At 36.6% G+C, this 21,523-nt stretch overlaps 4 non-coding genes across 4 annotated transcripts; 3 read left to right on the top strand and 1 right to left on the bottom strand.

Moving 5' to 3' along the window:
* Positions 1-2,403: 2,403 nt before the first annotated feature.
* TRNAT-GGU (transfer RNA threonine (anticodon GGU)) lies at positions 2,404-2,475 on the bottom strand. Its single transcript has one exon. It is a non-coding gene; the product is annotated as a tRNA-Thr (tRNA).
* Positions 2,476-4,434: 1,959 nt separating this feature from the next.
* TRNAM-CAU (transfer RNA methionine (anticodon CAU)) lies at positions 4,435-4,508 on the top strand. Its single transcript has one exon. It is a non-coding gene; the product is annotated as a tRNA-Met (tRNA).
* Positions 4,509-5,855: 1,347 nt separating this feature from the next.
* TRNAS-UGA (transfer RNA serine (anticodon UGA)) lies at positions 5,856-5,943 on the top strand. Its single transcript has one exon. It is a non-coding gene; the product is annotated as a tRNA-Ser (tRNA).
* Positions 5,944-9,570: 3,627 nt separating this feature from the next.
* TRNAS-GCU (transfer RNA serine (anticodon GCU)) lies at positions 9,571-9,658 on the top strand. The gene has a single exon. It is a non-coding gene; the product is annotated as a tRNA-Ser (tRNA).
* The last annotated feature ends 11,865 nt before the right edge of the window (positions 9,659-21,523 follow it).

Here is a 21,523-nt window from a genome sequence, read left to right as displayed (position 1 = left end):
ATTATACCAATTCAGAATTTCTACTAGAAATGACGAATGGTTAAAAAAAGTTCTATACATAAGAAAATTAGACTTTCTTCCACGGAACTATTCACGGCATATCACACATTTTCCATTTCCTTTTACTTTTTACTATAGTCTATTCTTCATATTATTTTTCTTTCCTTCCATGGATTCTTTGGTCAAGAATTGTCTTAGATTTTTTTATTTTGACCTGATTGAAATTAAGTGGATGCAATGAAAAAAGAAATTGAATTAGACTACTTAACTATTTCAATCTACTAATCTATTCTATGTAGATTCAAAGATAATATAATAGAAAGAATCTAAAGTGTCGTAGAAAAAACTATATGTAGTTCTTTCTACCACACTTTAAGATTCCAACCAGATCCTTTCATTTAAGACTTGGATTTTTTTTATTTAATCCCTTTTTAATTTCTTCAATGATTAATTGGAATTCCAATTAATTATTTTGGCTGACTGTTTTTACATAAATAATAAGTAAAAAAGAAGTAGGAACTAGAATGAACAGTGCAGTAGCAATAAATGCGAGAATATTGACTTCCATAACCTCTTTATTTTTTATTTTCACAATAACTCGGGATGTAATCCCATGGAGAGGAAAAAGGGGTATCTTGTAAATTCAAGGGTAGGGCTTGCATTCTGATAATACTGAATCAATTCAATATTATGAATATCGGATCTATCAAATCAATTCATGGATGAGAGTTATATTTCACGGATGAGAGTTATATAGTATAACATAGGAAGATCCTCTATCCACACTAAGACCAAAATGGGTTTTTTGATTGGATTAGGAATTCCCTCTTTTTTAATCCTTTTCTACTTTTTCTTTTCTATATCTCTAACCCACGAGCTTTCTTAATCTTATACTTTCTTAATCTTATACAATTTCCCTTCCTTTTTCTTATAGTTATACATACAATTATGTATGTATTATATGACCAACTTTCACTTTCTATGGGTCACATAGACATCCAAATAAGCAGTAGAAGTGAGATGGGGAAAAGAGGTCTGAAATAAAAAGGGAATACGATTTATGTATGGATTCCGGTAAAATACCGGTACTCTATTCCATAAGAGTGGAATAGGAAATTAAGATGAGGATGGTATCATCATAAAGAAAGATAGAGTAATATAATATCCTAAATTCTACTAATCCACATATCGTATGTGTGTCTTTCTTTATCGATTGGGAGTAGTGAAAAAAAAATTCCTATATGCCCTCCCTCCCTCTTTAATGAGAGATGCAAAATAAAAAAGTGAAGTAAGGGTGCCCTGTGGGTATTTGATCTTGCTCCCTGCCCCTTTTTTTCATGGAAAAAGGAAATATCAATTTCTCCATTCATTGAACCCTAGTTCGGGACTGACGGGGCTCGAACCCGCAGCTTCCGCCTTGACAGGGCGGTGCTCTGACCAATTGAACTACAATCCCCGCGGGGTGTATGGCATACCCATTCTTAAATAGAACCATAAGAAGATTCGATTCGTCTTTCGTACTCTAAGAAATAGACGAATCATATACTACATACCCACATATTATATTATACGTGGGTATAGTGAGAGTGACATAACTAGTATGTCGTGATTTTTTATCACTAAAAATGGATAATAATCCAGCCTTCAATAAGAAAAACTCTTTTGTTTGTAAGAAAGGAATGAGAGAGATATGGATTAGAAAAAAAAATTTCCCTTTTTTCTTTATCTTTTATTTCTATAGATCAGACATTTTATTTTATGGAAGAAAAACAAAAGGATTTAGTTCATACTCACGAAGCCCTAGATTTTTGGTTTGGGCCGAGCTGGATTTGAACCAGCGTAGACATTGTCAACGAATTTACAGTCCGTCCCCATTAACCACTCGGGCATCGACCCAGGAAGAATTTATTCTAGGGTTTTTGCTAATCTATGATTAACCTCCTTTCATAATACTCCCTACCCCCAGGGGAAGTCGAATCCCCGCTGCCTCCTTGAAAGAGAGATGTCCTGAACCACTAGACGATAGGGGCATCACTAGACGATAGGGCCATATACAACCGCTCGTGATTATACTATAATCATAGTATGAGCAGTTTTTTGGAATTGTCAATATACTCGAAAAGTATAAATAGATCCAAAGCAAAGAGTTTTTCCAACTTTTCTGTTATGTTTTCATCTAGGATTTTTTTTAGTTGATCGTTATAGATTAATTCTCCGTGCTTCATTTAGTGTTCATACCAAAAATGCATCCATCCCGCACTAAGTCATAAAATTCTCTAAAAATATAGAGAAAGTTTCAAAAACAAAGAAAAAAAGTGAATCAATTTAGTAGAAAAGTACTCTATCAGATTCGAACCAACGACTTACGTCTTAGCACGAGATTACTCTACCACTAATTTAAAAAGCCCTTTATCGGATTTGAACCGATGACTTATGCCTTACCATGGCATTACTCTACCACTGAGTTAAAAGGGCTTTTTATTTAATTCAAAAATTAGCCACTTGGATTTCCCATTATGGGTCTACTGCATAATGTACATATTATATATATAATATATAGAGATAGAGAGAGAGACATTATGTAGAGATTGTATATGTATATATCGATATCTTGAGAGCTCAAAATAAAATTAATAAAAAAAAACATACCCTACATAACATATCCAACTCTTCTTGGTTCAGGGTTTTCCGTTTCCGAAGACTAGTAAAATAGGCGGATTCTGGAACCCCAAGGATTCAACGGTATATGGATATGGAAAATATAAGATTTCCGATCCTAGCGGGAAAAGGCGGGGAACAGATACCCAATAGGATATAGGATCCTTGGGAGGAACTTTTGGTAATGGCCTTGATCCTCTATGCTATTTTTTATGTGTTCTTAGTTCTATTGAACTTTTTGCATTCTTTTAAACAAGAATCTAATAAACTAGAATTGAGTCAGTGGAAAAAAGGAGAGAGAGGAAAGTGTTAAATGGAGAGAGTCGACTAATCAGAGACTTTTAGGATCTTCTTTACATCAGGTAAATCTGTCGGCCCTGTCCGTTTTTTTCTTTAAGTTACGACTCTTTGCTGCTTACTTCTATCAAGCCATAGGGAAAGTCTATGATGAATTTGGAAAACTCATCTCACTCTTACTCTATGGCTCGGACTTAATGGGGGAAGAAAACATCTTCCATAATTTCTTTTTTGTTCAATTCTGGACAAAAAAGAAAAGGAAAAAAGGAATTTATAGGGACAGTGTTACCCCCTATATCCCCTAGTTTATATTGTAGGAATAATAAAACAATTTAGCAGTCTGACACACTTACGTCCTTGCAAAGTAAATAATTATTATTGTAGTCGTAACCGTAGAATAGGATCCTAATCAAAATAAATACATTTGGTTCAGGCGCTATTAGCATGGTAAGAAAAGATTTTTTTTACAGACCAGAGGGGCTATCTAAATCCTAAAGTAAAGGCGAGCGATCGAAGTAGAAGTACCAACGGCTCAGTGTCATGAACCTTCTCCATCTGATTCAATAAGGGGGAATTAGCCTTCTTGTCAAATGGCTATCCTTGACAAAGGGTACCATTTATACCATAATCTACAATGTAGCGGGTATAGTTTAGTGGTAAAAGTGTGATTCGTTCTATTAATAACTGAATTTGAAATGATATACTTAAGGCATCCTTAAGTTTTTTATTTTTATATTCCGATGAAAACTTTAGTTCTTATAAAGGATTAAATCCTTTTCCTCTCAATAGCATATTGAGGAAGAATATACATTCTGGCGATTTGTATCCAAAGACTAATTTAAATTGCATCCAAAATAAAAATAGGATTATAGAGTACAGAGTCGCGAAGCATAATTTTGCATTGGATTAAGTATTCCAATTTTGAAAATATGAGTAAAGGATCTATGGATGAAGATACAAAAAAGTTGATTTCCAATCGTAACTAAATCTTCTTAAAATAAGGAATAAGGAAGCCAAATAGCTAAAAAACGATAGTTTTGGTTTACTAGAACCATCCGCATATTGTTTCAGCTCGGTGGAAACCCAATTCTTTTCCTCAGGATCTCTTGAATGAAATTAGGGAACGAAGTAAGTAGATTAGATGAATTTAGATAGAATTTCTATCTCCTACTCTATAAGGATCATCTAGAAAGCGGAGAGCTTTGGTTCCATTCAAATAGAAAAGCTGACATAGATGTTAAGTGGTGAGAATATCCATAAAGGAGCCGAATGAAATCAAAATTTCATGTTCGGTTTTGAATTAGAGACGTTAAAAATAATCAACCAACGTCGACTATAACCCCTAGCCTTCCAAGCTAACGATGCGGGTTCGATTCCCGCTACCCGCTCCATTCTGTATAAAAGGAGTATTCTATTTGTCTAGACATGTTAGAGGCTTGTATTCAAGCCTTTTTTGTCCACCAGTTTCTGGTACTCCAGAGCGGAGTAGAGCAGTTTGGTAGCTCACGAGGCTCATAACCTTGAGGTCACGGGTTCGATTCCCGTCTCCGCACTTAGCAGTCTGTATAAAAGGACTATTCTATTTCTCTAGATATGTATGGTAGAGGGGCGTATCCAACCCTTTTTTATTCATTAGTTCCCGGCCCTAGAGGGCAAAATTGAGCAGTTTGCGAAGTCACTTGCCTTCAAAAAAAGAAGGCGCAAGGCCTCTCCCTACCCTGCAGAAAATAAAAATGAAACGAAAGGGACAGTCTACCTCTCCCTTCCCTTTAAAAAAAGTTTGCCCGTTGTTTGTCTCAGTTAATACCCAATTTTTGGAGCTCTGTTGGCGAGTTCTATTTCTGCCTCTGGAGCGCCCTCTTTTTTTGAGTGGGATGCAAAGGAAGGGTAAGATAGTAAGGGATACGGCACTAGACTAACACCTAATTAATACTTAATTTAATATAAGTAGTTAAACAGTTAACTAGACTAAACTTTTTATCATAGTACTTTGATAAATTAAGCGGGCGAGCGGCGGGAATCGAACCCGTATCTTCTCCTTGGCAAGGAGATATTTTACCATTGAACTACGCTCGCTACGGTATATATTTTATAGCGTATATCCGCCTGGGTCGACCTTCTATGTCTGGGTCGACCGTTTCATTTCATTTTCTATTATATTAGAGTTTTCCTTTTTTTATTATCTGTCAATGAATATTCTAATGGGAATGGAATTTCATAATACTGAAAGAGAAGAGCTAGCAATTCGGAACGCAAATTGCGTTTTAATACGTCTCACTATTCTAATTTTTTAGAAGAAATGGCCTTTATTATTTCTTTTTTATGGGGTTAATAAATATTAACCAAATTTCATTTAAGAAATGAGAGAATTCAGAATAGCTACGAGAAAGACTAGTCCAATCCATAATGATGTACCGGAAAATACAACATTTTTATTATTTGACCAACCATCAGGAGAAGCAAATACAAGGGGTACACTAATTACTAAGACTGAGGAAGTCGCAATTAATGCAAAAACAGCTAATTGGAAAGCAATAGTCATATTTCTAATCCTCCAAGCTACCATCAAATAAAGTTGACTACATATTTGATCCCTCACTTAAACCAAAATTGTAAAAAAATACAAGAAGTAGGAGGGGTTTAATCATGAATCCATTGATTCTTCTCTTTAATTCAAATTTATTACTTAAACCGCTTTTTTATTTGGATATGGGGGTGAGAAGAGATTATTTACTCTTTATTTCACAAGCGGGTATAGCGGATCCTGTATCCGTGTATACAGTATACAGAGATATATCGAAAAGGAACTTGTATCTGATATCTTTCTAGAGGCTAATAAATCTTTTTATTTTTTATATGGCTATGTTCTATTTGTAGGAGTAAAATAAGGATTAGGCTGTGGAGAGATGGCTGAGTGGTTGATAGCTCCGGTCTTGAAAACCGGTATAGTTCTAGGAACTATCGAGGGTTCGAATCCCTCTCTCTCCTTTTGCTTATTGAATACGTTTGTTTCTTTCATTTTTATTTATTTTTTTTTTCTGTCCCTTATCTTTCTTTCATAAAAAGGAATGAATGGCTCGGCTAGATGGAATAACCGAGCCAGAACAGAAAAAAAGTAGAACAGGTATAAATAAGAAAATCTTAGTTAAGAGGGTTCATGTAAAGAACAGGTTCCAAATCACGATCGATTCCCTTTTCAAAACCTGCTGCAGCAGCTCGGGCTCTTCCTGCATGCCATAAATGGCCCACAAAAAAGAAGAATCCTAGAACAAAATGAGAAGTTGATAACCAACTTCTAGGAGAGACATAATTAACTGCATTGATCTCGGTAGCTACGCCACCCACGGAATTTAAAGAGCCTAAAGGAGCGTGGGTCATATATTCTGCTGAGCGTCGTTCTTGCCAAGGTTGTATGTCTTTTTTCAACCTACTCAAGTCCAAACCGTTGGGGCCCCTTAGAGGTTCTAACCATGGAGCACGAAGGTCCCAAAAACGCATAGTTTCCCCTCCAAAGATAACCTCCCCAGTTGGGGAACGCATTAGATATTTACCTAAACCTGTGGGTCCTTGAGCGGATCCCACATTAGCTCCAAGACGCTGGTCTCTAACTAGAAAAGTAAATGCTTGAGCTTGAGAAGCTTCTGGCCCGGTGGGTCCATAAAACTCACTCGGATAAGCTGTATTATTGAACCATACAAAACAACAAGCGATAAAACCAAAGACAGATAAAGCAGCTAAACTATAAGACAAGTAAGCTTCTCCAGACCATACAAATGCACGGCGAGCCCATGCGAAGGGTTTGGTTAAAATATGCCAAATTCCGCCAAATACACAAATAAAACCCAACCATACATGCCCACCAATTATATCTTCTAAATCATCTACACTAACAATCCACCCTTCTCCACCAAAAGGAGATTTTAGTAAATAACCAAATATAACACTGGGACTAAGGGTCAAATTGGTAATTTTTCTTACATCTCCCCCCCCAGGGGCCCAGGTATCATATACACCGCCAAAATAAAGAGCCTTGAGTACTAGAAGAAAAGCACCTAGACCTAACAAAATTAAGTGAATACCCAAAATTGTAGTCATTTTATTTCTATCTTTCCAGACATAACCAAAGAATGGAAAAGATTCCTCAAGAGTCTCGGGTCCCAGAAGCGCGTGATAAATGCCACCGAAGCCTAAGACTGCGGAGGAAATTAGGTGAAGTACGCCAGATACAAAGTACGGAAAAGTATCTAGAACTTCCCCCCCTGGCCCTACTCCCCAACCTAGAGTAGCTAAGTGTGGAAGTAAAATCAACCCTTGTTCATACATGGGCTTTTCTGGTACGAAATGGGCCACTTCAAATAGGTTCATTGCTCCGGCCCAGAATACGATTAATCCGGCATGAGCTACATGAGCTCCAAGCAGTTTACCGGACAAATTGATAAGTCTGGCATTCCCAGCCCACCAAGCAAAGCCGGTGGTTTCTTGGTCACGACCAGCTAAAACGAAAGTTCCATTAAAGAGCGTTTCCACGTGGTAGAACCTCCTCAGGGAATATAAGATTTTCATGAGGCTGATCCTGAGCTGCCATCCACGCACGAATACCCTCGTTTAAAAGAATATTTTTGGTGTAGAAAGTCTCAAATTCAGGATCTTCCGCTGCACGGATTTCCTGGGAAACAAAGTCATAGGCACGTAAGTTCAGAGCCAAGCCAACTACGCCAATAGCACTCATCCATAAACCGGTGACGGGTACAAATAGCATAAAGAAATGTAACCAACGTTTATTGGAAAAAGCAACACCAAAGATTTGGGACCAAAAGCGGTTAGCAGTGACCATTGAATAAGTTTCTTCAGCTTGAGTTGGGTTAAAAGCACGGAAGGTATTTGCACCATCACCGTCCTCAAATAGAGTGTTTTCTACGGTCGCTCCATGAATAGCGCATAGCAGAGCCGCACCTAATACTCCGGCAACTCCCATCATATGAAATGGGTTCAACGTCCAATTATGAAATCCTTGGAAGAAAAGGATGAATCGAAATATCGCTGCTACGCCAAAACTCGGCGCAAAGAACCAACCAGATTGCCCCAGTGGATAAATAAGGAATACAGAAACAAAAACAGCAATTGGACCAGAGAATGAGATTGCATTATAAGGCCGCAATTGAACAGACCGAGCAAGTTCAAATTGGCGTAACATGAAACCTATTAGTGCAAAAGCCCCGTGGAGAGCTACAAAAGTCCATAGACCGCCTAATTGACACCAACGAGTAAAATCTCCTTGTGCTTCGGGCCCCCATAGTAGCAACAAAGAGTGTGCTAAACTATTGGCAGGGGTAGAAACTGCTGCGGTTAAGAAATTACAACCTTCCAAATAGGAACTAGCCAATCCATGGGTATACCAAGAAGTTACAAAAGTTGTCCCTGTAAACCAACCCCCTAAAGCGAAATAAGCACAAGGAAAGAGCAATAGGCCAGACCATCCTACAAAAACGAAACGGTCCCTTCGTAACCAGTCATCCATAGTATCAAATAGATCATTTTCTTCTTTAGGAATTCTACCAAGGGCTATAGTCATAGTGATCCTCCTATTCAATTACTTCAACCATTTCCGAGCACCTCATATCACTTTCCAAGGCATATGATAGTTTTATTATCTGTGGACGATTTCTTTCTCGTTCAATGCCCTTTTTCAATGGTCTCGAAGAGAGAAATTTCCCATTTTTATCTATGGAGTCACAGTCACAACCGAGGTCGTGGTAAATCCATGAATTTGATTCGATTTGTTTTTCTTATACTATTTATTTGTTTTTCTTATACTATAGAAATAGAAATAAATTGTTTTTCTTATACTATAGAAAGAAATAAACCTTTGAATTCAGCATTATTCCAAGACTCCTATTTCAAAGTCTATCTTTTAAGGGAAAAATGCAAATAAAAGTAACCCTTCTTTTCCCATTCCCTCTCTATTGCATGGGTGGAAGAACTAAAATAATAGAGGATTCTGAAAAAAAAAAATGGACCTTCGAAATCCAATTTTATGTGTAGCGCAAAGGAGTTGCGATTTCTTCTTATTCCTATAGAACATCTAGTAACAAGAATATGAAATCGTAAATAGCGAAAAATTCTTGTCTTGCGCGGTCTAAGTCTAAGGAAATAAAAAAAATTCGCTTATACAATTTCATCTACATCGAATTTATATATCAGAATAGCGGATAGAGGCATCATTAAAGGAGTCAGGTCTACTTACTTTATGCTTCTTTCCAATTTTATGGTGGATTTGATAAGAACCCTTTTTGCTTTCTTGATAAATAATCGACAAAAAAAGCGTTTTTTTTATATAACCTGCTTGTTTTATTATAATTATAACAAGTCCTATATGGAAATGCCCGCTAAAGAGAAAATCTATTTGATTGTCTCTCGGCCAATATCGATTTTTAGAAAGAAAAAACAAGAATTTTCTTCTTTTTTTATTAACATTAAGAAAAAAGAATATAATTAAAATGGAATTGGCAATATAATTTTTATAGACTTTTGAAAGAAAAAAAAGGGGTTTTTTGCAACCGTTATTTCTTATTTCTTGCCTATATCATATCACGGAAACCTTTCGCTTTGGAACGTGGAGAGATGGCTGAGTGGACTAAAGCGGCGGATTGCTAATCCGTTGTACAATTTTTTTGTACCGAGGGTTCGAATCCCTCTCTTTCCGCTCCCTTGGATCATTTGGGACTTTCGAATTGGAAAGAATTCTGACCCCCGGATTTTCTCATAGATAAATGTACGAAACAAATCCAATAAGAAAAAAAAAAACTGAATTTTTACTCCTCGCGTCCAGGATTCCGTCCTGGGTCATTAGATAAGAATCCAAAGATAAAGAGTGAAACAAAGAATATCACTACTGTATAAACAAAAAGTTTGAGAGTAAGCATTACATAATCTCCAAGATTTTTTTTTAAGGAATAGATTACCAGTTTTTCCTTACCACACGGATCCACTAGGATGGTTTTTTTTTATACCTAAAAATGCAAAAAAGAATTCTTGAAAAAAATTGCAAGAATTCTTTTATAATAAGCACTCTTATCAATAGCAAAAATAGGGTTAGGTGGTTAGGTATTGTGTAGGTACCTTTAGGTACCTGCTCAACCTAGGTGCAGGGGAGTAGAAAGGCTGATCCAAATTTATTGCTGTAGCTACCCATTCAATGTAGAAGAATTTAAATTTTAGAATCGAAGGTTCATAATATAAAAATATAAAACTTCTCGGCTTTTACCCATTTTAAAATTTTTTTGGAATGAACACATCATTCAATTTGGCATACAGAGTACTAAAGATTTCATCGAAAACTTACAGCAGCTTGCCAAACAAAGGCTAATAGAAAAAAGAATAGAGGTATAACAGGCATAATATCCACGATTGGATTGAAAATAGCATAAGCTTCGGGTAATTTGGCAAAGAAAAAACTAGTAGGATAAAGAACAGAATTAAAACAGATACAGGTTAAACTAAGTATATTAGGCATAACAAGCATTTCATTCTTGTAGAGTAAATAATTGGATTTTTCTTGAGTTATTTTTTTAAGGGAAAGAAGGAAAAGGCAGATTCAAAATCTTTTTTCTTCGGACTTTCCCAAACACAAAATACCTCCTTGTATTCGCACTCTCAAATGAGAGTGGAATAAATTCGACTTTCATATAATATCTTAATAGAATTCCATGTAATGATCAATGCATTTTTTTGATTCTATATTATCCGCATGTGTAGAATACTAGCAAGAGAATATCCCTCCTTTTTTATGTAATTGAAATGGTATTGACGAATAACAAATAAACATACTAGTGTTTATTAGTGTCGCATAAAACCCGAAATGGGGCGTGGCCAAGTGGTAAGGCAGCGGGTTTTGGTCCCGTTACTCGGAGGTTCGAATCCTTCCGTCCCAGATTGTTTCTGATGAAACAAACGGTGAAATCATATAGTATTCCGTACGAGACAAAAGTTTATTAAAGAGAATAATGATATCTTATTCTTTCTCAGAAAACATAATAAAGTCTTAAGTCCAGTCAAATTGACTATCTTTATTTTCATGAAAAAATGGGATCTATCAAGCACATTCAGGATATGCCTCTACTATAAAATCACTTAGTCATATTTTTTTCTTCCTTTTGGTATTCGAGTTGAAGAAGTACGAGAATTCTATAACTACCAAAAACTTTCAATCTTTTCATTGGAATAGTTTATTTAGTTATTATAGTTAATTGTTTTTGGTACTGAAAAAATATATTACTACTAGAATTCTAATTCTAGTAATTAAATTAATTAAACTTTTTTGGAGGTTGATAGTTTATTTATTGAGGAAGAGTCAATCCTTCTTTTCTCACTTCAAGATTGATCATCTCGAGCCATCCGTTGAGGGTGGAAATTTAAGAATAAATAAGTTTTAAGCAAACTTGTTTAGTCGTCTTTTTCAAACTATGTTTCATTCATATGATAGAATTTTAATATGGGTTTAAATAAATTGGATCTTGGCGGAGGCTTCCCGGATAAATACTTACTTTCTTTTATCCATATTGCTCCATAGATAGCAAGTTTTAATTAGTATAAAAAAACTAAACCAATGACTATTCATGATTCCATCCATATTGGATCAATTCTCTATACCACTTTGCAATGAAAAGAGGAATGTTTGTTATGGTAAAACTTCGTTTAAAACGATGTGGTAGAAAGCAACGTGCGACTTGAAGGACATGATCGATTGTGGATTTTGCTATCCATCATTTTCCATAGTAATGAAAATGCTCTTGGCTCGACATAGCCTGTTCTATTCGTTCCGAACCAAATTTGCGCTGGGTTTAAGTAACATAGTACACGATGGAGCTCGAGAGGACAGAATTTTTTTTATCAAGGGAAAGAATCTAGGGTTAGTGAAAACTAATAAATTAGGCCAACTTTGTCAGTCTATCCTTAATATAGAAATAAATCGAAAGGTTAAAATAAGAAGAAAGTCCAATAAAAGTATATCAGAATCAATCCCTCTTATTAGATTTCTATAGAAGAGATAAATGCTTTATCGAAGGAAATAAGAAAAAAGGGTATGTTGCTACTCTTTTGAAAGAAAAAAATAGGAATTCCCGAAGTAATGTCTAAACCCAAGGATTTCACAAATCAAAGATAAAGGATTCCAGAACAAGTAAACACAATTTTCAATTGTCTCAACAACAGAGTTGGATTAGAATAAGGAATAAAAGTCAATTCGTTCGAAATGAGACAAAGAAAAGAGTTTAAAGACGACTCAAAAATTTTGGAAGGATTTTGCCTTCGAAGTTTGTCAGGCAAAATTAGCCCACTTGAGTCATGAGTATAAATGAAATTTGTTTTTTCTGTAAGGAAATTAATGCACGTCATAGTCTAATTTCTATTATTATCGACAGAAATTCGAATCATTTTCTCGAGCCGTATGAGGAGAAAACCTCATATACGTTTCTAGGGGGGGGCGTTGTTTATCTACATCTATCCCAATAAGCTGTCTATCGAATCGTTGCAATTGATGTTCGATCTCGAAGAGAAGGAAGAGATCTTCAAAAAGTAGGTTTTTATGATCCGATAAAGAATCAAACTTGTTTAAATGTTCCAGCTATTCTCTATTTCCTTGAAAAGGGTGCTCAACCAACAAGAACTGTTTATGATATTTTAAGGAAGGCAGAATTCTTTAAAGAAAAAGAAAGAACTTTGAGTTAATTGAAGAACTAAATGAATCAAAAAATAGGATAGGAGAAGATTATTAGTATTCCTAGTTGTCTAATTATTTAGACACAATTTACCTCTTTTTTAATCCTATTTGGATTTATATTATATCGTGCCAATCCAACATAAGCCCCTATTTTATTTACTTTTTCTATCTAATTTGTTTTCTTACCATTGTATTTCCATTGACAAAGGTCTATTGAACAAATAGAATTTGTAGATAGATGGGTCTCTTTATCCTCACTCCATATTCAATTTTTCCGCCTACACTTCGCTCAAATGATAAGGGTGTTCCTCTTGCATGTATTCTCATACAATATAATATATATTTTTTATAATATATATTTTTTGTTAATAAAAATCGCTAAAAATAAGGAGAATTTGGCCATCGTGATTAGGGTCGCTCTTTTTTTAACTTTACTTTAGTGGAATTTCACCGGACCTGTTCGTTTTGGCATTTGAGTGTTTTTCATGGTCGATAAAAAAAATCTTTTGATGTCTTGCTAGTTCAATGTTTTGACAGAAGCGCGCGGTGTAATTCCATTGATTTTTGGATTTCGATCGTATCTAAGATCCTTTTTTTATCTGGGTTGCTAACTCAATGGTAGAGTACTCGGCTTTTAAGTGCGACTATGATCTTTTACACATTTGGATGAAACAACAAATTCGTCCAGACTCTTGGTAGAGTCTAGAAGACCACGACTGATCCTCAAAGGTAATGAATGGAAAAAATAGCATGTCGTAATAAAATCAATCTTTTTTGAATGGAATCCAAAATTACGATTTTCTGGGTCTAATGAATAAATGGATAGAGCCTGGCTCCAATTCTGGTAAAATAAAAAGCAACGAGCTGAACTTCCTAATTGGAATGATTCCCCGCTCTAATTAGACGTTAAAAATAGATTAGTGCCGGATGCGGGGAAAGGTTGGGTTTTCCTATGAGTGGACCCTTTATTTTTTCTTTTTTTTTTTAGAAATCCTAATTATTCTTGATTATGGATTGAATAAGGGATGTTATGGATTGAATGTGTAAAAGAAGCAGTATATTGATAAAGAGGCTGTATTCCAAAGTCAAAAGAGCGATTGGCCTGCAAAAATAAAAAACTTGTTCTGTTCTTTTTTTTTAATTAGAACAAACATAAACTAATTGGGTAGAAAAGGAGCAGAAAAAGATCTGTGGATTAGACTCCCTTTCTTTCCAGGGTTTGTATTAAAAATGCAACACCCTGTTCTGACCATATTGCACTATGTATCATCATTCGATAAACCGAGAAATGCTTCTTCTCTCTGATTCAAGTAGAAATACAAATGGAAAAATTCGAAGGGTATTCAGAAAAACATAAATCTCGTCAACAATACTTTGTCTACCCACTTCTCTTTCAGGAATATATTTATGCATTTGCCCACCATTATGGATTAAATGGTTCTGAACCTGTGGAAATAGTTGTTAGTTGTAATAACAAGAAATTTAGTTCACTACTTGTGAAACGTTTAATTATTCGAATGTATCAGCAGAATTTTTTGGATAACTCGGTTAATCATCCTAACCAAGATCGATTATTGGATTACAAAAATTATTTTTATTCTGAGTTTTATTCTCAGATTCTATCTGAAGGGTTTGCGATCGTTGTGGAAATCCCATTCTCGCTACGGGAATTTTTTTGTCTGAAAGAAAAAGAAATACCAAAGTTTCAGAATTTACGCTCTATTCATTCAATATTTCCCTTTTTAGAAGACAAATTTTTGCATTTGGATTATCTATCACATATAGAAATACCCTATCCTATCCATTTGGAAATCCTGGTTCAACTCCTTCAATACCGTATCCAAGATGTTCCATCTTTGCATTTATTGCGATTCTTTCTCAACTATTATTCGAATTGGAATAGTTTTATTACTTCAATGAAATCCATTTTTTTTTTTCAAAAAGAAAATAAAAGACTATTTCAATTCCTATATAACTCTTATGTATCAGAATATGAATTTTTTTTGTTGTTTCTTCGTAAACAATCTTCTTGCTTACCATTAGCATCTTCTGGAACTTTTCTGGAACGAATCCACTTTTCTAGGAAGATGGAACATTTTGGGATAATGTACCCTGGTTTTTCTCGGAAAACCCTATGGTTCTTTATGGATCCTCTTATGCATTATGTTCGATATCAAGGAAAGGCAATTCTTGCATCAAAAGGCACTTTTTTTTTGAAGAAGAAATGGAAATGCTACCTTATCAATTTCTGGCAATATTATTTCTGTTTTTGGACTCAGCCGCGAAGAATCCATATAAACCAATTAGCAAACTCTTGCTTCGATTTTATGGGGTACCTTTCAAGTGTACAAAAAAGTTCTTTGTTAGTAAGGAATCAAATGCTGGAGAATTCATTTCTAATAGATACTCGAATGAAAAAATTCGATACCATAGTCCCCGCTACTCTCCTCATAGGATACTTATCAAAAGCTCAATTTTGTACTGGATCGGGGCATCCTATTAGTAAACCCATTTGGACAGATTTATCAGATTGGGATATTCTTGATCGATTTGGTCGGATATGTAGAAATCTTTTTCATTATCATAGTGGATCTTCGAAAAAACGGACTTTGTATCGACTAAAGTATATACTTCGACTTTCATGTGCTAGAACTTTAGCTCGTAAACATAAAAGCACGGTACGAACTTTTATGCAACGATTGGGTTCGGCATTTTTAGAAGAATTTTTTATGGAAGAAGAGCAAGTTTTTTCTTTGATGTTCACCAAAACAACTCTTTTTTCTTTCTGTGGATCACACACTGAGCGTATTTGGTATTTGGATATTATACGTATCAATGACCTGGTCAACCCTCTTAATTAATCATTAGACGAAATTAAGAAACAGGAAAGGGTTGATAAATGATCAAGAAAAAACTTTTCTATTTTTCATTCTGAAATGTTCTTTTTATTATAATAAAGAGTAGGTGAATCAACTTACTAATTAAAAAAATTAGTAGAACTTCCTCTTTGGAATAGAAATTGGCTATTTCTACATAGGGAAAGTCGTGTGCAATGAAAAATGCAAGCACGATTTGGGGAGGGATTTTTCTCTATTGTAACAAGGAAGAATTATCTACTCCATCCGACTAGTTCCGGGTTCGAGTCCCGGGCAACCCATATAGAAAAGACCCATCAAAGTTTTTCACTTTGACTCACTTCATTTACAAATACAAAATTATTGGTTTGGTTAATTTAGTTATATGGATAGCTAATCTTTGGGCTGACTTGGTTGACATTGGTATATAGTCTATGTTATACTGTTAAATAACAAGCCTTCTATTATCTATATTCTAGTTAATACGTGTGCTTGGGAGTCCTTGCAATTTGAATAAACCAAGATCTTACCATGACTGCAATTTTAGAGAGACGCGAAAGTACAAGCCTGTGGGGTCGCTTCTGCAACTGGATAACTAGCACTGAAAATCGTCTTTACATCGGATGGTTCGGTGTTTTGATGATCCCTACCTTATTGACCGCAACTTCTGTATTTATTATCGCCTTCATCGCTGCCCCTCCAGTAGATATTGATGGTATTCGTGAGCCTGTTTCTGGTTCTTTACTTTATGGAAACAATATTATCTCTGGTGCTATTATCCCTACTTCTGCGGCGATCGGATTGCACTTTTACCCAATTTGGGAAGCTGCATCTGTTGATGAGTGGTTATACAATGGTGGTCCTTATGAGCTAATTGTTCTACACTTCTTACTTGGTGTAGCTTGTTATATGGGTCGTGAGTGGGAACTTAGTTTCCGTCTGGGTATGCGTCCTTGGATTGCTGTTGCATATTCAGCTCCTGTTGCAGCTGCTACTGCTGTTTTCTTGATTTACCCTATTGGTCAAGGAAGCTTTTCTGATGGTATGCCTTTAGGAATCTCTGGTACTTTCAACTTTATGATTGTATTCCAGGCAGAGCACAACATCCTTATGCATCCATTCCACATGTTAGGTGTAGCTGGTGTATTCGGCGGTTCCCTATTCAGTGCTATGCATGGTTCCTTGGTAACCTCTAGTTTGATCAGGGAAACTACTGAAAATGAATCCGCTAATGAGGGTTACAAATTTGGTCAAGAGGAAGAAACTTATAATATTGTGGCTGCTCATGGTTATTTTGGCCGATTAATCTTCCAATATGCTAGTTTCAACAACTCTCGTTCTTTACACTTCTTCTTGGCTGCTTGGCCTGTAGTAGGAATCTGGTTCACTGCTTTAGGTATTAGTACTATGGCTTTCAACCTAAATGGTTTCAATTTCAACCAATCTGTAGTTGATAGTCAAGGTCGCGTTATTAATACTTGGGCTGATATCATCAACCGTGCTAACCTTGGTATGGAAGTAATGCACGAACGTAATGCTCACAACTTCCCTCTAGACTTAGCTGCTGTTGAAGTTCCATCTATTAATGGATAAGGTTTTTCTGCTAACATATAAGAATTTTTGAAGACAGAAATACCCAATATCTTGTTCTAGCAAGATATTGGGTATTTCTGTCTTTATTTTGAATCTTTTTTTCTTCTTAATCTTTCTATTCAGAATTCAGTTAACGACGAGATTTAGTATCCTTTCTTGCATTTTCATAACTCGTGAAATGCCGAGTAGGCACGAATTCCCCCAATTTGCGACCTACCATAGGATTTGTTATGTAAATAGGTATATGTTCCTTTCCATTATGAATCGCGATTGTATGGCCAACCATTGTGGGTAGAATGCTAGATGCCCGGGACCACGTTACTATTGTTTCTTTCTCCTCCTTCATATTGACCTTTTCTATCTTTGCCAATAAATGATGAGCTACAAAAGGATTCGTTTTTTTTTCGTGTCACAGCTGATTACTCCTTTTTTCCTTTTTAAAGAGTGGCATTCTATGTCCAATATCTCGATCGAAGTACGGAGGTCAGAATAAATAGAATAATGATCAATGGAAAAAAGAAAAAAATCCTTTAGCTGGATAAGGGGCGGATGTAGCCAAGTGGATCAAGGCAGTGGATTGTGAATCCACCATGCGCGGGTTCAATTCCCGTCGTTCGCCCATCGCATTATTGCAAATTCCAAAAATGCAATTTTCCATATTCCTAGTTACGTATTTACTTACGGCGACGAAGAATAAAACTATCGCTATATTTTTTCCTTTTCCTAGTTCTTCTTCCAAGCGCAGGATAACCCCAAGGGGTTGTGGGTTTTTTTCTACCAATGGGAGCTTTCCCTTCACCGCCCCCATGGGGGTGGTCCACAGGGTTCATAACTACCCCTCTTACTACGGGGCGTTTACCTAGCCAACACTTAGATCCGGCTCTACCCAAACTTTTTTGGTTCACCCCAACATTACCCACTTGTCCGACTGTTGCTAAGCAGTTTTGGGATACTAAACGGACCTCCCCAGATGGTAATCTTAAAGTGGCCGATTTACCCTCTTTTGCAATGAGTTTCGCTACAGCACCTGCTGCTCTAGCTAATTGCCCACCCCTTCCACGTGTGATTTCTATGTTATGCATGGCCGTGCTAAGGGCATATCGGTTGAAGTAGATTCTTCTTTTCTCTCAAAAAACCCCTTCCCAAACTGTACAAGCTTCTTCCAAAGCATACGGCTTTCTAGATGTATATGACGATCTCTAGACAGATGGATCTTATATGAATCATATGATGAGTACCACATGAGTGGATATATAGGAAAGGAATCCAAATCTGCCGAATCGCTCATGTTATGATCTTCTACATCCTAGGTCTCTGCGTTCCGTCATCTGGCTTATGTTCTTCATGTAGCATTCAGATCGAATGACTCTATGAAATTACGTCGATACTTCCACATATTATGGGTAACGTAGGAGACATCCCTATTTTCCCCCGGGGGTCTTAATTACCACTGCTTAGCTTTCAATTTGCCTCTGACCATCAAATTAAATGTGAATAACCCGTCCTCCTCTCTTTGAAACAAGGGCGCTTCCGGTTCTGTGCGTGCTTCAAACAATTTTGTCTTCTCCATATTACCATATCTCTAGAGCCAATAATTTTCTATGAGGAACTACTGAACTCAATCACTTGCTGCCGTTACTCAACAGTTTTCTGTTGAGGTCTATCCCGTAGAGGTAGTCAAATTGGATCAGTGATCGATTTCTAGGTTTCGTCGTAAACCTAATTGGTTACTTCCAATTACGTAAATCAATAGTTCAAACCGCACTCAAAGGTAGGGCATTTCCCATTGATATAGGAACTTTTGTACCAGAAACAATAGTATCTCCAATTATAGCCCCTCTGGGATGTAAAATATATCTCTTCTCACCATCCCCATAGTGTATGAGACAAATGTATGCATTTCGATTAGGGTCGTATTCTATGGTTACGATTCTACCAGATATGTCTTTTTGATTCCGTCGAAAATCTATTTTACGGTATAGGCGCTTATGACCTCCCCCTCTATGCCTTGCGGTAATGATTCCTCTGGAATTACGACCTTTACCACAACGGTGCCGTCCATGGATCAAATTATTTCGTGGATTGGATTTCACTTGCCTGTCTACGGTTCCCTTGCGTGTGCTCGGGATAGGTGTTTTGTATAAATGTTTCGCCGTATTATTAAGTATTCTCCTTTAGTTTTTTTCTCTATCTAGAAGTGGAATAGAATAACCCGGTTGAAGGGTAATGATCATACGTCTGTAATGCATTGTATGGCCCAGAATAGGTCCTATTCTTCTACCTTTTCCAGGTAGTCGATGGCTATTCACAGCTACCACCTTAACACCAAAGAAGAGTTCGACCCAATGCTTTATTTCTGTCTTAGTGAATCCCGATTCGACATTAAAAGTATATTGATTCTTTCCCAATAAACGAAGACTTTTTTCTGTAAATACTGCGTATTTGATTCCATCCATAAATCGACTTTCCCTCCTATGCTCTGAGTTCCAGTATCGATAAGAATTCGAGTTCTTATTGTTCTTATGTTATGGTATGAATATACCATACCAATTCGTTATGTATGGATGATGGATGAGATTCCATGGATAGAGAGCCAGTTCCAATAGACTTATGGAATGTTCCCGTTCGTGTGCATCCAGCAGGAATTGAACCCGCAAATTTACCAATTATGAGTTGGGCGCTTTAACCATTCAGCCATGGATGCTTAACAGGGATCATCGTACATCGTAAATAACCAATTTTCATATAGAAAGACATATCATAGAAAAATGAAATCGAAAATATTCCGAGATGGCAAATATTCGGAGATGACTATGAAAACACCTCTCTGGATCCTCGAATTGAAAGAGAGATTGAGAGGGATCAAGAATCCTAATTCTCGCTATTTGGAATGGATCCAATTCTATTGAGTCTGACTCATAGTGATCATTTCTCTTTAGCAAAGAATGACCTTGGTTATCAAAGGATTGAACAACCGGGATCCATTTACTTATGATACCTAGTTGGCATTGATAACAAGGATCTAATGAATTATGAGTTTAATAGATCCTCTTTAGCAGAAAGACGTATATTCCTTGCTCATTATCAGACAATCACTTATTCCCAAACCTCGTGTGGGACTAATCGTTTTCATTTACCATCTCATGGAAAACCCTTTTCGTTCCGCTTAGCCCTATCGGGTATTTTAGTGATAGGTTCTGTAGGAACTGGACGATCCTATTTGGTCAAATACCTAACGAAAAATTACGATTTTCCTTTCATTAAGGTACGAGGGCTTCTTATTCCACAAGAACGAAAGCACCTTTTCATTCTTTCATATACTAGGGGTTTTTACTTGGAAAAGACAATGTTCCATACTAAAGGATTCGGGTCCATAACCACGAGTTCCAGTGCACTAGATCTTGTAGCACTTAGCAACGAAGCCCTATCCATTAGTATTCCACATAAGAAATCCATTCTAGAAAAAAATACAATTAGATTAGCTCTTCATAGACAAACTTGGGGTTTGCGAGCCAAGGTAAGATCGGCTCGGGATCATGGGACCCTTTTCTATCAGATAGGAGGGGCTCTTGTACAAAATAGACTTACTAAGTAATAACCCCATAGAATCTATCTATATAAAGATAAAGAGGCAATCGTGTCAGGAAGCGGGTTTTCTTTGGCCAAAAGGTACTTCGAACTTGGAACGAGCATGAAGAGATTAACGAGACTTCTTTCTCTTTTGAGTTTTTCTGGCGGACCTGCCGCGCAAGATCTTTGGTCTTCCCCTGGAACCGATGAAAAAAAGTGGATCGCTTCTTATGTACTCGCTCAGAATGATTCTTCTCTATCTATAGTTCATGGCCTATTAGAAGTAGAAGGTGCTCTGGTGCAATCCTTACCGACAGAAAAAGATTGCAGTCAGGTTGATAATAGTCGAGTGACATTACTTCGTCGGTCCGAACTAAGGAATCTGTTAGAAATGTTTTGAAATGGATATTGTTCTCTCTTTGATCAGGGATTGCTATATGAAAAGAAGTGGAGTTTGAAAAAGGGAACGGAATGCTCAAACCGGAACTGCTAGAGGAACGAATTTTCAATAGCATAACTTGGGCTCCTAGAATATGGCGCCCTTGGGACAATCTATTTGATTGCAGGGTTTTGTTCCGAAGCAAAGATATCCGCGGAGGCCGGTTCGTTCGTCCTATTCTGATATTCAGGACCAAGAGGTACTGGATTCTCTTTCGGATAGGCCCTGAAAGGAGAAGAAAGGCTGAAATGCCAACGGACCTCTGTCTATTCTCTAATTCACCCGATCCGATAGTACCCGTTTTTGGAACGTCCAGTGCCAAAGTCACTGAATGGGTAAGTCACCAATCCAATCCCTTTGACAAATCGGATGTCATATTAGATATCATATTCT

Source organism: Triticum urartu, unplaced genomic scaffold (genome assembly GCF_056163025.1).
Source record: "Triticum urartu cultivar PI428250 unplaced genomic scaffold, HENAU_Tu73 scaffold2, whole genome shotgun sequence".
Classification (NCBI taxonomy): domain Eukaryota; kingdom Viridiplantae; phylum Streptophyta; class Magnoliopsida; order Poales; family Poaceae; genus Triticum; species Triticum urartu.
This window is presented reverse-complemented; position numbering and strand designations above follow the sequence as displayed.